General features: G+C 57.3%; 1 protein-coding gene across 4 annotated transcripts in view; it reads right to left on the bottom strand.

Annotated features, from left to right (window-relative positions):
* The window catches only part of NECTIN1 (nectin cell adhesion molecule 1), a 71,893-nt gene that overhangs the window by 57,154 nt on the left and 1,193 nt on the right, over positions 1-13,546 (bottom strand). Inside the window, exon 1 of one of the 4 annotated variants that reach the window (XM_021375766.1) lies at positions 13,318-13,502. The exons of the other annotated variants lie outside the window; for them this stretch is intronic. The gene's annotated coding sequence lies outside the window, so the exon portion shown is untranslated. Of the gene's footprint in view, positions 1-13,317; positions 13,503-13,546 lie in introns of those variants that run through there. 4 annotated transcript variants of the gene reach the window in all.

The raw sequence follows: 13,546 nt of genomic DNA, 5'->3' as shown, positions 1-13,546 counted from the left end.
CCATCCCCCATCCCCCTTCTCCCTCCCATCCTCTCCCCCCGCCCCCCACAGCCGGGCAGAGGCTGGGGCGGTGCAGGGGAGGGAGGTTTGATCGCGGCTCACGCCGTGAGCAGGAACAAAGCGCCGGGGCCAGGAATGCGGAGCAACCAACAGCATTTCTATGCTAATGAGCGCTCCGATCAGATCCCACCGCCTGTGGCAAATGGAAGTGAAAATCCAGGCTTGAAAGGACGCAACTTTTATGGCCGATGAGCGTCGCTGGGCTCCTGCACCGGTCCTGCTCCCTCGGTTTTATTTTTAATTGACTTCCACCGAGCTGGAGTGCACGTCTGTGCGTTCCAAATGGAACAGCTGTTGGAACTGAAAATCAGCATCGTAAAGCGCGGACGTGTGCAATTTTGTGGTGTTCGCTCCTGCGTGCTCCGCTCCCATCGCTCAGGGCCTGCCCCGAACAAAGGATGCTCCGGCGCAGGGTTAACCCCTCCTGCATCCCCGTGTGCTGTGCAGGATGGGCTGCGGGCTGGGTCCTGCACCGAGCATCCCATGTGGTGTTGGATGGAAGAAATCTGTCCCCCGTGCCCTTCAGGGCATGTAAAGGACCTTACCCGCTTCTCCTTTGGTATCTCTGTATAAACTGAGACTCAGGATCCCAGCAATGGAAGTATTTCTCGGAAAGACTGTAAAATCTGCCCCACACTGTGCAGAATTCCCGTGCCTTGTCTGGTTAAGGGGACAAAACACCAACTTGCTGCCAAGAGCGCCGTTCTTCCAAGGTCTGAAACCAAGGTCTTCTCTTGGTTTCAGATGGATTGGCGCACTTTTTTATGCCCTGTATCAGAAGTCAACGAGACTATGGGGCAATGGATGCCTCCAACCACCACCTGCCCATCGCCCTGCTCACCATACTGCCAGCCATGCCCCATGCAGCTCACTGGCCCCAGAGCTACATCAGTGGGGCAGATGCAAGCTCCCCACCTTTGCACAACCATCCAACGCTGGCTCAGCGCGCAGAGCCCTGCTCCCTCAGCAACAAGACCTGACAAGGCACTGGGCCCTGGAGGTGGACCGCTGGACTCCCTGACCTCATCCAGTCACTGCTTTTTAGCGGGCGTGATGTTCTGATCAGCAGGAAACAGAGCTGACGTGCTGCTGCTTGGTCCCTCTTGCAAACGAGCCGTGCCCTCCTACACACCGAAAACACCAGCTGGCGAAGCCTTGGCCATCCCGCTGCTCGTTCTCAAGGGATAACGATCCAAAGGCCTCATGTTGCAAAAGAAACTGGAGATCCCCACGGATTGCCAAATTCCTGAAGCCGACACGGAAATGTTGCACGCGGGAGAAACCTGGGCTGCGCAATGCAGAGGGGCGAGGGGCTGAGAGCGAGCTCTGGGTGCCTCCGAGCGCAGAAAGTGCTCTCTCTTTGTGTGGAGAGAAGCAAAGCAGCCACCCAGATGGCCCAGCCATGGAGCCCAACCGTAGGTGCCTGCTGCAAACGTTTCCATAGGTGGTCGGCGTTGCTGATGGGGGGAATCAAAGCTCAGCTTTTCTCCCTGGGCAGATCGCAGCGGGCTTTCTGCACTAATGGCTGCGAAGGGCCTGGATGCCCGATACCAACAGAGCCAGAGGGAGGACGTGCTAGCAAAGCCAGACCCTGCTGCAGGAGAGATACCCCTCCTGGGTGCCATGGTGCAGAACCCAACCGTGTGAGCAGACCTGCAATAAAACCCTGAGAAGGAGGAGTGAATGCGGGTAGCGCTTCTTGTATAAATAATATTTCTCCCGCTGGGCTCCAGTCACTTCAGATGCTTCGGTGTTTTTAAGGTGGTTTGCTGGGAAGAGAGGTGTTTAGAAAGCCTGTCACTAAGCAGTGCGCTGCGATCTTAAAATAACCGATTAATTAAAAGCGGACCCCGGGCTCGTTGGGAAGTCTGGCCCTAAAAACAACAGAAGTGGATTTTTACGCTTTGCCGCCCAACCGAAGGCCTCCAATTAAATATTAACCTCTTCGCACAGACCACGAGCAACATGCATGGCTATTTACTGCTCCGAAGGCAGCTGCGGCGAGCAGCAAACCAAACAAACCCAGGCAGCGACGGGCGGTGTTGTCCACACCACCAAGTTTCCCATGTGCGCCTGAGTCAGCATGAAGCCAGGAGGCATTCCAGCACGCGTTTCACCAGGCTCAGCACTCGGGGCCCTGTCCGTGGGTGCAGCTCTCTCCAGGAGCGCGTGGCTGAGCTGCCGACAGCCCCATCCATGGGCTGCTGACATCAATGGTCGCCTCTCTGGATCCCACTGCATCGCTTCGGGAGGGCAAAGCGGTGGCTGATTTATTTCCCTTTCATCCCCTTCTCAAAGCCCAGTGTGGGACCAGCAGAGGCTTGACAGTGATTTTTAGAGATGCAGAAGTCCTCGTGGATGCCCTCACTCAGCCCTGGGTGGTGACAGTGGGGACAGAAGCACGGACGTCAATGGGAACCAAAGCCAAACCAATGCCCCAGGCCAAGACAGCCCATTCCTTGCAACCCAGACCAAAGCCCTGAGCCCAGACTGCCCCCATTCCTTGCAAACTGCCCATCTGCAGCATCCCAAAGACCCAAAGCCAGCCTGCAGCGCTGCTCTTTGACCCATTAATGGCTAGGTAATAATGGTAACACCCCTCTTGTGCTCCATGCCAACTTTGAAGGCTTTCCCCCAGGCTTCCCAGTGTCATTCGATGCCCTGGAGCAACAGGACAAACAGCGATTGTTCCCCATCTTATTTCTAATTATGATTGGGAATAAGAAAGCAGCTGTGCTCCTGGTTGGGCCCCCAGCCAGCCCCATCCCTCCCCCCTTTTCACAGACATACACTCAGGTTTCTGATGCACAGAGATCAAATAACCCATCACTCAGGGTAAGATATTATCCCCTATTACCAATTCAATGCAAACAGCTCCCGTCTTCCTCAGATTAAAAGCCAATTAAAGAGCGTTGCCTTTCAAGGGGAGAAGAAACTGAGAGGAGGCTTTTTTTGTGTGTTTTTTTTTTGTTGGTCTCTGGCAAGGAAGCAGTGTCCCTCAGAAGTGCTATCGAAGGGTTCTTTCAAGTCACATTGATCTTGCTCGGAATATTTTGGGCCTCCTATCTGCACAGGAAAAGGGAAACACAGAAAGGCCAACAGCAAAACCTCAACAACTCGCGTCCTAAAATAAAGAGAAAAGGAAGAGCTTTGACTTGCTGGAGGATCAATGGTGTTTGCTTGAGTCAGCAATTGGTGTTTTGGGTTTCAAAGCTGTCTCGGGGCAAGGGAGCCTTACTCTCAAGGTGAAGAGCGAGCTCATAAATCTAGGAGAAGCTTCAAGCCCAGAATGTGCTGATTCCCCACCGCACGGAGGGCAGAGCCAGCAGGAAAAGGGCACTGGCTCTGCAAATAGAAATTGGGATGAGCGCTGGTAAATCGCGAGTCACCGGGGAGGAGGTGACATTCAGCCTTGGATCCGGGCTCCGAGAGGAGGGCAAAAGTGATTTGAAGCCAGCTCTGTGCTCTCGAGGGCTGCAAGGCTGATTCTCTGCTTCCCACTGCTCACACCAAGGCTGTCTGCAAGCAGCTCTGGCCTCACACACCTCCCCCTGCCCCGGGTGCAACGCATCCAGCAAAACCCAGAGCAAATCTCCTGGCAGGGACTGCAGCCAGCACAGCCAGACTCCAGCAAAGGTACCCAGCAACCACTCACTTTGTCGATCTCATTTCCTCAAATTTAGTAGCAACAAACCCAAACCCCCACCTGCCTTTGCAGCATTGCACCCAAAAGCAGGTCCGTGCCCTAACCCCTGCATGCAGCTCATGCTTGCAGCTCCTGCTTGCAGCTCCTGTGCACCAGTGCTGGGTTTGGAAGAAGGATGCTGAGCACGCCCATCCGCTTCACTAGGCAGGTAGGTGACCTAATGAGCTCCTGTGCAACCTGAATTATCTTCTGTTTCTATAAGGATGCTAAAGTAGCACAAAAACATGTCTGTCTATCTGTCAATCTGTCAGACTGCATTTTCGTCTGTCACACGTTAGCCCAGATCTTCCTGTCTACAAGCAGATAGTAATTTGTTGCTTCCTCTTCTGTTTGCTTTTTAAAAGCCGTTTCCACCTGGATTATACACAGACGCACACGCATCCATACACAAACAGCAGCGAGCCCCTCTCTCTGGGCTCACTCTCTATTCTGGGCTTAGCGAGGCAGAGCAGGAGCAGTGTGCTCTGAGCAGTGACCCCCCCCACCCCCACCCAACCCACCCCTGGTGCAGAGGCAAAGCAGGGGCCGGGCTGAGCCTCCCTGGCCGTGGGGAGCCCATCCCAGCCCGTGCCAGCCTGCACTTGCCCACCTGCAGAATGTTCCCATGCGACCGCAAGTTTTGCATGGGGAGAGGAGGGGCCCAACTGCAGCAAACCCCAAATCTTGCTCCCACCGTCCGGGCTGAGCGTGAGCACCGACACGTCGGAACCCACCCGACGTCCCCTGGTTCAGCTTCAGCGACCTCTGAGATTGCACCGGGAGCCCAAGGGGCAGAACACGGCCACAGGGGGACAACGGGGACACAAAGCAGCCTGTTAGGCACACGCGTGCCGGGGATGGGCGCGGTGGGGGGTGGGGGGGCTGGAATGCTGCGTGGCCATTTCCATCCCTCTCCCCTTCATTTCCGCCCAGGAAAAGGAAGACTTCTCCCCGCTCGTGTGCTTTTTTTTTTTTTTTCTTTTTTTTTTTTTTTTCCCAGCGTTCCCCCAGCTGCAGCTCGTGAAACCCCGTCTCAAGCCACCCCGTCGCCATGGCAACGGGCCGAAAATGAACAGATGGCGCTGGGTGGCCGGAGCCCCATGGAGGGGGAGCGGCACGGCGCGGGGAACGCGCACCCAGGGGACGGGGATGTCATCGTCTGGCCATGGCGAGGCGTCTGCACGGCGTCACCCCAGGGTGGCCCTGCAGGGTTGGGGGGGGACGGATGTAGTGCCCTCCCAGTGGGGTGGCACCCGCTGAGACCCAGCGTTCATGGCTCGGATTTCCCCAGCTTTGGGTGCTCGCAGACCCACGGGGCATCACCAAACCTCACCCCACGTTGCGGGGCGTTGCACAGCATCCCCCAGACGGATTCATCTTGAGCAGGCTGGGTGGGTGAAGACCAAACTCAGCACGAATCTCCCCATGGATTAATCGTCCACGTGGGGCTTTGGAGCAGACAAACACCTGGAGCCTCCCAGAGGTCCCCACCGCTCCTGGGAAACGGGATATGGGATACAGGATCCATCCTTTGCTTGGGGGATGCTCAGAGCCGAGCCCGCTCCCCTCTTCTCTCCGTTCCTGAGGCCCTGGCACACGCTGACGGGGAACCTGGCCCCAGGGGGGGGCCCGGCCCGGCCCGACCGGCTCCCAGCCCACACCCGTGAGAAGAGCCGGGCCCCTCCTGCCTCCCAGGTGTGGCCCTGCCCTGCGGGCAACCACTGCTGCCAGCCGGGATGCGGCTGTGGCTGGGAGCGGGGGAGCAGGGGGTGGATCTGCAGCCCGGCTCGCTGGATGCCCGCAGCATCCCTCATCACTGTATTTTTGTTTGTTTGTTTGTTTGTTTGTTTTTGGTTTTGGGTTTTTTTTTTTTTTTCCTGCTCGTTTTGGGCTCAGGCCCCTTGGGAGGCTGTGGCACAGAGCCACGCTCAGCGATGCTCCAGGTGATGCTTTGCCCAGCTCGGGGGCGGGCAGCAGCTCCCAAGCCCAAATGTTTGGGCTCCTCCGACACCAAACCCCAAGGACCGGCCTCCCGCAGCCAGAACCCCCATCAGAGGGAAGCACACAGCCCCCAGCAGCCCTGGAGCTGCTCCAGCCCTTTCTTCCCCGGCCCGGCAAGCCCTAACCCACAGCTCTGCAGAACAGGTTGGGTGCAGCTCCGCCGTGCCAGCTTCCCACGCACAGCCCTGCCCGCCCGCACCCCCCGCCCCAATGGCCCTTCTCTTTTTTTTTTTTTTTTCCCCGGATCAAAGCTGCCTCCCCTCCCCGTGTTACAAACATTATTCAGCTCGAGATAAGAAGCTCTCCAGCAGCTCTTTATTAATCCCACTGGAGGCAGAACGGAGGCAGCGAGATAGGACTCAGCGTGGCCAGGACAGTGACAAATGTCCCACAAAACACCTTTGCAAAAGAGAAGTACATTGTTTCGTGTGGGTTTTTTTTGTGTTTTTTTTGGCCAGAAAGTCTCATGGGAACTGCGGGTAATAATTAACAATTATTGAACTTTACACCCACCATCCTTCTCTCTGTCCTGGCTGGATGTTGTAATAACTCACCCAGCTCTGTGCTAGGGGGGGGGGGGGGGGGGCTGCGGCAGAGCTGCTCCCTTGCTTTCACACCTGAGCTTGCACTCCTAACCTTGAAATACCGTAGAGATCCTTGCACATGGCTAAAATCATCCTCACCCAGCAGACGGATCACTGCTGTGGCTTTCATAGCACAGGAGCTGCAGTTATCTGCATCCTGGTGCTGGGAAACTTGCTCTAGGAAATGCATGGCACACGCGCGGCGCTGGCTGCAGATACCCAAGGATTTGCAGCGCTGTCCCCGGCGTGCAGCCATCCTTCCTGCCTCTTGCAGCAGGGATTCCCAGCAAACACCCCTCACCTGCCTTCACCCCCCCCTCGCCAGATGATGACTGCAAACCAGAAGCGACCCAAATGCAAAACGAGCGGAGCTGGAAAGCGGGCGGCCTCTGAGCGAAACCAGGCAGGGAAGCCAGCAGACCACGGCCACCCACTGCCACAGCTCCAACCCACACACTGCACTGAAGAAACTGGGCCTGGTGCTTGCACAGGCAGAGCAGTCGTGCACCTATCTGCGCTCACTAGTTGTGCACCTATCTGCGCAGGGCGATTTTCTGAAATCCCTGGGCAAATTGCTGCCTGATGTTGGCCGCTCGGAGCAAGAAATGCAGAATAAAGGAGGGGGTCATCTCGCCCTGTGCTTGGGCAATGCGCTCAGGACAGGTTGTGCAAGGTGCCTGCAGATGCATGGCAACGTGAGCAGAGAGGAAAGGCACGTGGAGGTGAAGGGAGCTGGCCAAGGGTATTCCAGGGAGCGTGTGGCAAAGCCAAGAAGTGCTGCCAGCCCTTCGGAGCGCAGCCTGCCTTTGCCATCACCTCCAGGCCAAGCTTTCCCTTTCAGTAAAAGCTGATTCACGCCAGTGGAAGTCAGCGTTGAGGCTGCACATCTTCCTGCTTCCCCGTGTGCGAGGTGCTCTGCAGGCACGGGGACACCGAGAGCACAAAACAGAGAGAGAGCTAAAAAGGAAGCTTTTATGGCCTTGTGTTTCTGGAGCGAATTTAGAAGGCCTCAGGTCGATACCAGCCAAGCTGCGAATCCGAGTCCACCCCCTAAGCCACAGAGAGGGTACAGCTGAGACAGCATCTGCACACAGCCGTGCCTGGAGCCGACCTTGAGGAGCTGCCTTGAAGTGCAAAAGGGGAACTGGGGAACTCCTTCCTCCTTCCTCCCCTCTCTCCGTCCTCGCCCTTCCCGCGCAGCCCTTGCTCCCAGCTGGGTTACATCGCTCAGGTGCATGGTCTGGAGAAGAAGCTGAGTCCCGACAAACTCACTCCACACTGCAGCTACGCAGCACGTCCCACCGCCATCCTGCTGCACAGATCTTGAGGCAAACCTGCCCCTCCAGCTTATCTCCTAGGCTGGCGTTCCCGAGATGCTCCACCACAAACTTTCCGTCCTGCCGTGCACCAAGTGCGGGGCAATAGTCCCCATCCCTCAGCCCCATCCCACACCTTGCTGCTGCTCCCTGCCACTGTGCACAGCCCAGCCTGCCCCGAAGGCTCGGCCAATTGACAGAGCCGGGCTGATACACAGCGATGATGGATCCATGATTAGTTTGATCGTTATCAAACAGCACTAAGGCAGGGCTGAACTACCCGGCCAGGCAGGGATTGGACCTACTTGCCTCTCCAGAGGCTGGCCATAAACAAAACTTAAATAATTAGACTGCTTGGGCGGAGATGCAGCCTCTAAGTATTCTTAGGCTCAGGCAAATAAAGGAAATAAATTCTTGGAAGGTGCCAGGAAGGATGGGGCCGAGGGAGGCTCATTTTCCACATCACTTGAGAGCAGCCGTTATAAATCTCGCTGAGAGATGCACCTCCCCGGGCTAGCGATATTTTTAAACTCCGGCAGAAAGGGGAGAGAGAAAAAAAAAACAACCACATTTTAGTATTTACACCACAGGCGAAAAGAGTATTTAAAAACCAGGATACATTTTTGAAAGTCTGTTCCTGCCACGCTATGAAAGAAAGGATATTCTTTCTATAGCGTGATAACCAGCCCTGGAGAATTCATTCCTGCCACCATCCTTCTCTTGTAGGCCAACTCCCAGAAGGGCCAGGGGCTGAGGAGAGAGGGATAAAGGCAAAGGATGGGGTGCAGTGCCAGCACCCAGCCAACAGAGCCAACAGGGGTCCCGGGTCCTATGGAAACCAGCAGCTGATATGAATTATAACGTGGCAGGGATGCTGCTACGCGACACATCCCTGATCCCTAATGACCATACATGGGCACAGCCTCAGCTCTCCCCTGCTTGCTGAAGATGCCCCGCTCTGCAGCTCGGTGCTGCTGATAAAGGGAAGAACATGAGCAGCCCCAGCAATGAGCAGCTCCCGCTGCTGTCCCCGCTGCACGCCACCAAGCTCTGGCTGCTGCCTTCTGTTCCAGCCCTTAAAACAACACTGCTTCTCAAATGACACGCGCCTTGGCTAACTGGGTAGGGTGACATAGGCAAGCGGCACCGTGAGGGCATCCTGTGTGCTCTGACCTCCTTGGAGCAGCGGAGATCTTTTTCCTCTGTGCATTTATACAGCCCCTAAACTGGCTTTGATTACTCGTCCTTAGCACTTCCTCCTGTGCAGGAAGGCCATCAGCACAGGTGCTCTGCAGGGGATGTGGCTCTTAGGGTCAGCAAACCCTTCTCACCCAGCGCACCTCCGGGTCCAGGGGGCACCTGGCCCAGTTTCTACATGCTGTGGCCACAGCCCCTCCGCTGCCAGGCCCAGGAACAAGGCCGGTTTTGCACTCAGGTGGCCACGGGGTGTTGGGTGCCAGCCCCGCACAGTCGCGCCTTTGTGCCCCGAGCTGCGCTTGCTTGTCCCCAGAGCATCCCCTGGCCACCAGCCACCAGCTGCGAGCTGCACGGCCCCGCTATCACGCCTGGCCCTGCCTCCGGATGCCTCGCTGCAGCACGGGGGGAGGAATGGATCTTCCACGGGAAAGGAAAAACAGATTCGGGATCGGTCTGATTATGGGGTTTTCCCAGGTAAAGAGAACGCCGAGAAGGGAGATGGAGGCAGAGCCGTGACTAACCAGGCTTGGGAGCACCTTCTGTCTTACAGCCAGGTGGCCCATCTGGTACCTGCCACTGCTTCGAGGCGGGGATGTGATTGGTGGGTCCTGTAATGTTCCTGCATGGCTGGGAGCAGACGGAGTCACTTCGCTGTCTCCTGCAGTCAGAAAGGTAAATGGGAACCCTCACTGCTGCACGGTGTCTTTCAGGGAGGCAAGTCCCACTGAAACACTTTCCTTTCCAGAACAGTAGTATTGGTGATGAGACGGTTCACAGCCATCCCCAGCATGCCATGGAGAGGCCAAAGGGGCAGGAGACGTTGGCCATGTGTCTCCACAAAGCCGTGCTACAAATGGGGCAGGAGCAGCCTGGGATGCACACACAGCAGGGGACGCCAGGAGCTGCTGCCTTGGGATTGCTGCAGAGCAGAGAAGTGCCGCAGCCTTTACGGTGCTGGGCTGTGCAAGGGCTGCATGAGCCCCAGGGATGGGGAGAAACAGCAAATGGACAGCATGTGGACAATGCAAGTGCTCATGGAGGCAGGGACACGCAGGAATGGCAGCGCAGGGCATATAACGCAACTCGGCGCTGGCAGCGGTGGCCTTTGCACCTGCAACTCGCATTGCACTTTTGTAAGTGCATGACAGCAATGGCTGTAGGAATGCAGACTTTAACCCAGCACGGTGGCATGGCCAGAGAACTCTCCTTCCACAGACAGCACTTCTGCATTTGAGCAGCTCGGGCAGGGGGTTTCTCTCCTGCTATGGAGCCCTGCACAAAGCAGGCTGCGAGGGTACGTCTGTGCACAGCGCATTGCTCACCTGGGCTGAACCTTCCCTGGGAGAAGCAGAGAAAACCGAAAGGCCAGGAGGATATCTGCACTGCAACAGCAGCCAGGAGGAAAACAAAGGGAGGGAGGGATCAGGAGAGGGTTTGTGCTTTAGTTAAACAACCGTTCACCTGGGCTCGGGAGCCTGAATTCTCTGTGCTGGGATGGCTGAGTTCTGGTAATTAACACCGGACGTGTCTCAAGTGCAAACTGGGTCCCAGCTCCAGCGGCACCAGCTCACCCAGCGTCACAGCTGCCCTGATTTAATCGGACGGATTTGGGAACACAACGTCTCCGGGGGCCGCTCGGATTGGAGTACCTTTGTCCCTCTCTCATTGATTTCTGCACTTTGCACCACACTAGCTAGCCTGGGAAAAAGCCTGAGCAAGAGACACCGCAACCTTAAGCGATGATGTTGCAAGACGCAAACCTCTCAGAGCTCCTGAGGACTGTGGCCATCCACGCGAGGACTCAGCAGCCCACCCTGCAGTGCTCACAGCTTCTGCTCATCCCCAAAGGCCATTCCCCCCGGTGCTGTCCCCACCTTTGCTGCGGTGCTGGTGGTGGGAAGGGGCTGTCCCCAGCTTTAGCAGCACGAGCAGAGGGCACGGGGTGCCCGTGGGAGCACAGCCTGGAAGCAGCTTGTGCCAACCGGCTCGTCTGGTTCCCTCGTGATTCAGCCCAGCTGTGCGCGGTGCCCCAAGGATCCTGCAGGAGCCTCCCTGCAAACTCAGCTGCAGCCCAGAGATGCGTTGGGTTCTGCCACCGTGGGCGGCTCGTCAGCCACCAGCTCGTTGCCAATGCTCCTGCACGTCCCTCCGCAAACGGGGCCGTGTGCCCTGGGCTGGGAGCTCTGCAGGGAGCTGGGAGCATTACCCCGGCTCTGAGCTCAGGGCAGGAGCTCAGCGTGCTCCTGTCACCTCGCCCATGCTGACACAGCCACGAGCTCACGCTTCAGGCCAGGTTAGAACCCGACAGGTCGGTTCCACAGCAGCAGCGAGCGAGGTTTAATGAGAAAATAGCAGCAAAAGACACTTTTTGCTTCCTGAAATAGCCTGACGTCGCTGGTTCTGAGCTTCGGGTAGGGCAATGGGAAAGTACCAACCAACAACTCAAAGGCCGAGCAAAACTTTGGCAACGTTTTGCCTTCTGGAAGCTGCTGTGGGATGTGAAAGCAGCTTTGCAGAGCACAAGCTGAACCGGCTCCTGCAGTGGCACGCCGTGATGCTCCCCACAAAGCAGCCCGCCCTCCAGCTGCAGCCCGGCCTGACCCAGCACCTGCAGGTCACCACTGCTCAGCCAACGCCGCTTTCAAGCACGGCGATGGAAAAACCCCACGTCACGGCTGGGAGCACCTCTCCCCGCTGAGGATCTCAAAGCACTTTGCAACGAAAGACTCGAGAGGCCCAAGAGGTAGCCTGGGGACAGCAGGCAGGACTTTGTCCCCATGCAGAGGGAAGCAGTTGACAAGAGGGGTTCCTGGCAGCCCCCCCCCCCCCCGTTCATATTCACAGCTCAGCACCCCAGTGCCAGAGCCAGTGCCAGTTGGCACCCGGCTGGCAGCATGGAGGGCTGCAGGAACCCTGCGCTGAATCCGTTCCAGATGATTGAGTTGATCACATTAAAGACACTGTAAGGGCCTCTTTACAGGTTTTACAGCGGGGAACTTTTATTTCCTTATCAGAAGGAAAGCTAACATTGTGAGAAGGTGGAGGCAGTGGACGTGGATGGGGGACAGAATGAAATGGCACTGATTAGATGGGCCACCAAGGGTTTGCCAGGAAGCAGGCAGTGCCTCCTGCCTTTCTCCCGTCGGCTGCTATGTGCCAAACTGCATTTTCCAAAAAAAAAAAAACCAACAAAAAAAAAATCCACAGCTTCTAATTCACTTAGAGAATCCTAAGTTCCCCTCTCCTCAATGATAAGCAAGCGTCTGCGTACAAAGCATACACACGGTATGTTACGTACACGCATACCTTCAGCTTCTCTTATATACACCCTCAGCTTCTTTTGGCATTGCCAACCAAGGAATGACCTGCCTCAGCACGGCACCTCCACCCGTGTCAGGTGCTCTGTGCAGCCCTGGGTGCACCCGCTGCCCAGATAAGCCCACGGATGAATGGAACGGATGAATGAATAAATACGTAACAGAGCAGCAGCCATTCCTGCAGAGGTGCTGCATCCGCCACGACGGCGGTCCAGCCGAAAGCCTCACCCAGGCAGGCTGCAGGGCACCCAGTGATCGTCGATGGGGTCAGGAAGGATGATCCTGCAACTGTTGCCTGGCCCCTGTGCTGAGCAAAGCACTGCTGGATGCACTGCTGCCTTATCCCAGCGGGACAGTGCAAGACAAACTACTCGGCTACTGCAGAGCGGCAGGAAAGGAGAATGACCGCTGGCAGCACAGCCTCGAGAACGGCCAGAAATAGAATTGGTGGGGAAAAGGAGACTCCTGGGACAGGGCAAGGTGAAATGTCGGCCTGCCCGCAATCACTGCCTGTGTGTTCTCATTGGGACTGGGGGAAGATGGAACCCTTCTGGGTTACCCCCAGTAACCTCACGCAGGGCTGCAGGGAGCTCCCTGCCCAGGAGAAGAGCTGCATGGGAAGCTGGAAGCCTCCTCGCCGGGAGCAGAGCTCTGCTGTGAGCACCGAGGAGCACAGGGAGCCCCGGGCTGTCCCTTCCACCGTCTCTTTTTGCAGTGTGCAGCCCATCCCTTTGTCCCGGGAATACGGAGGCATCCCCGGACCCGGATTCCCTTCACTGTCACCCTTTCCCGTTCTCACAAACTCTTCCTGCTTTCTTGACCAGCCACTTCCTGCCCCCATTTCACCTCTGTTTTCCCCCACTTCAGTTGGACCATCCAGCCCCCGTGCACTGCCCATTTCCCACGCCCCGGGCGATACGACCTCAGGCTTTGCTAGCACCAGGATACCCGGGGCCACGCCGTTTGCTCCCAGCCAGCCCTCTGGCTCAGCCCTCGCAACCCACAGCTCGCAGCCCAGCCATCCCGGCTGCTCGTCCAGCAAACCGCCCCAGCCCGAAGAGCGGAGGAACGGACGCAATTCCACCCTGCCCTCGTGCAACTCCTGCTGTCCAGCTGCAGACCGTCCGTGCCTCACGCAGGCACTCCCTGGCCCTTACCGCTGCCCGGGGGTGGCACACGCGGCCGCCGCCACCGCTCCCGACCCGGTCACCGCCAGCCCTGCCCCGAAAAGGGAAACAAGGTTTTCGTTTTCCCTTCCTAGCTCATTCACCAGCGCTGTTAAACTCAGACTGCCGGTCACCCTTCCGTGTGAACGCCTCGGACAGCCCTCCCGGATGGCGTTAACCCGTTCGGCGCCGGAGCGGAAGAAGAGCCCCCTCCCCCCCA

The sequence above is a fragment of the Numida meleagris genome, chromosome 23, assembly GCF_002078875.1.
Source record: "Numida meleagris isolate 19003 breed g44 Domestic line chromosome 23, NumMel1.0, whole genome shotgun sequence".
Taxonomy (NCBI): domain Eukaryota; kingdom Metazoa; phylum Chordata; class Aves; order Galliformes; family Numididae; genus Numida; species Numida meleagris.
The sequence above is the reverse complement of the archived record's forward strand: the minus strand, read 5'-3'. Positions and strand labels throughout refer to the sequence as shown.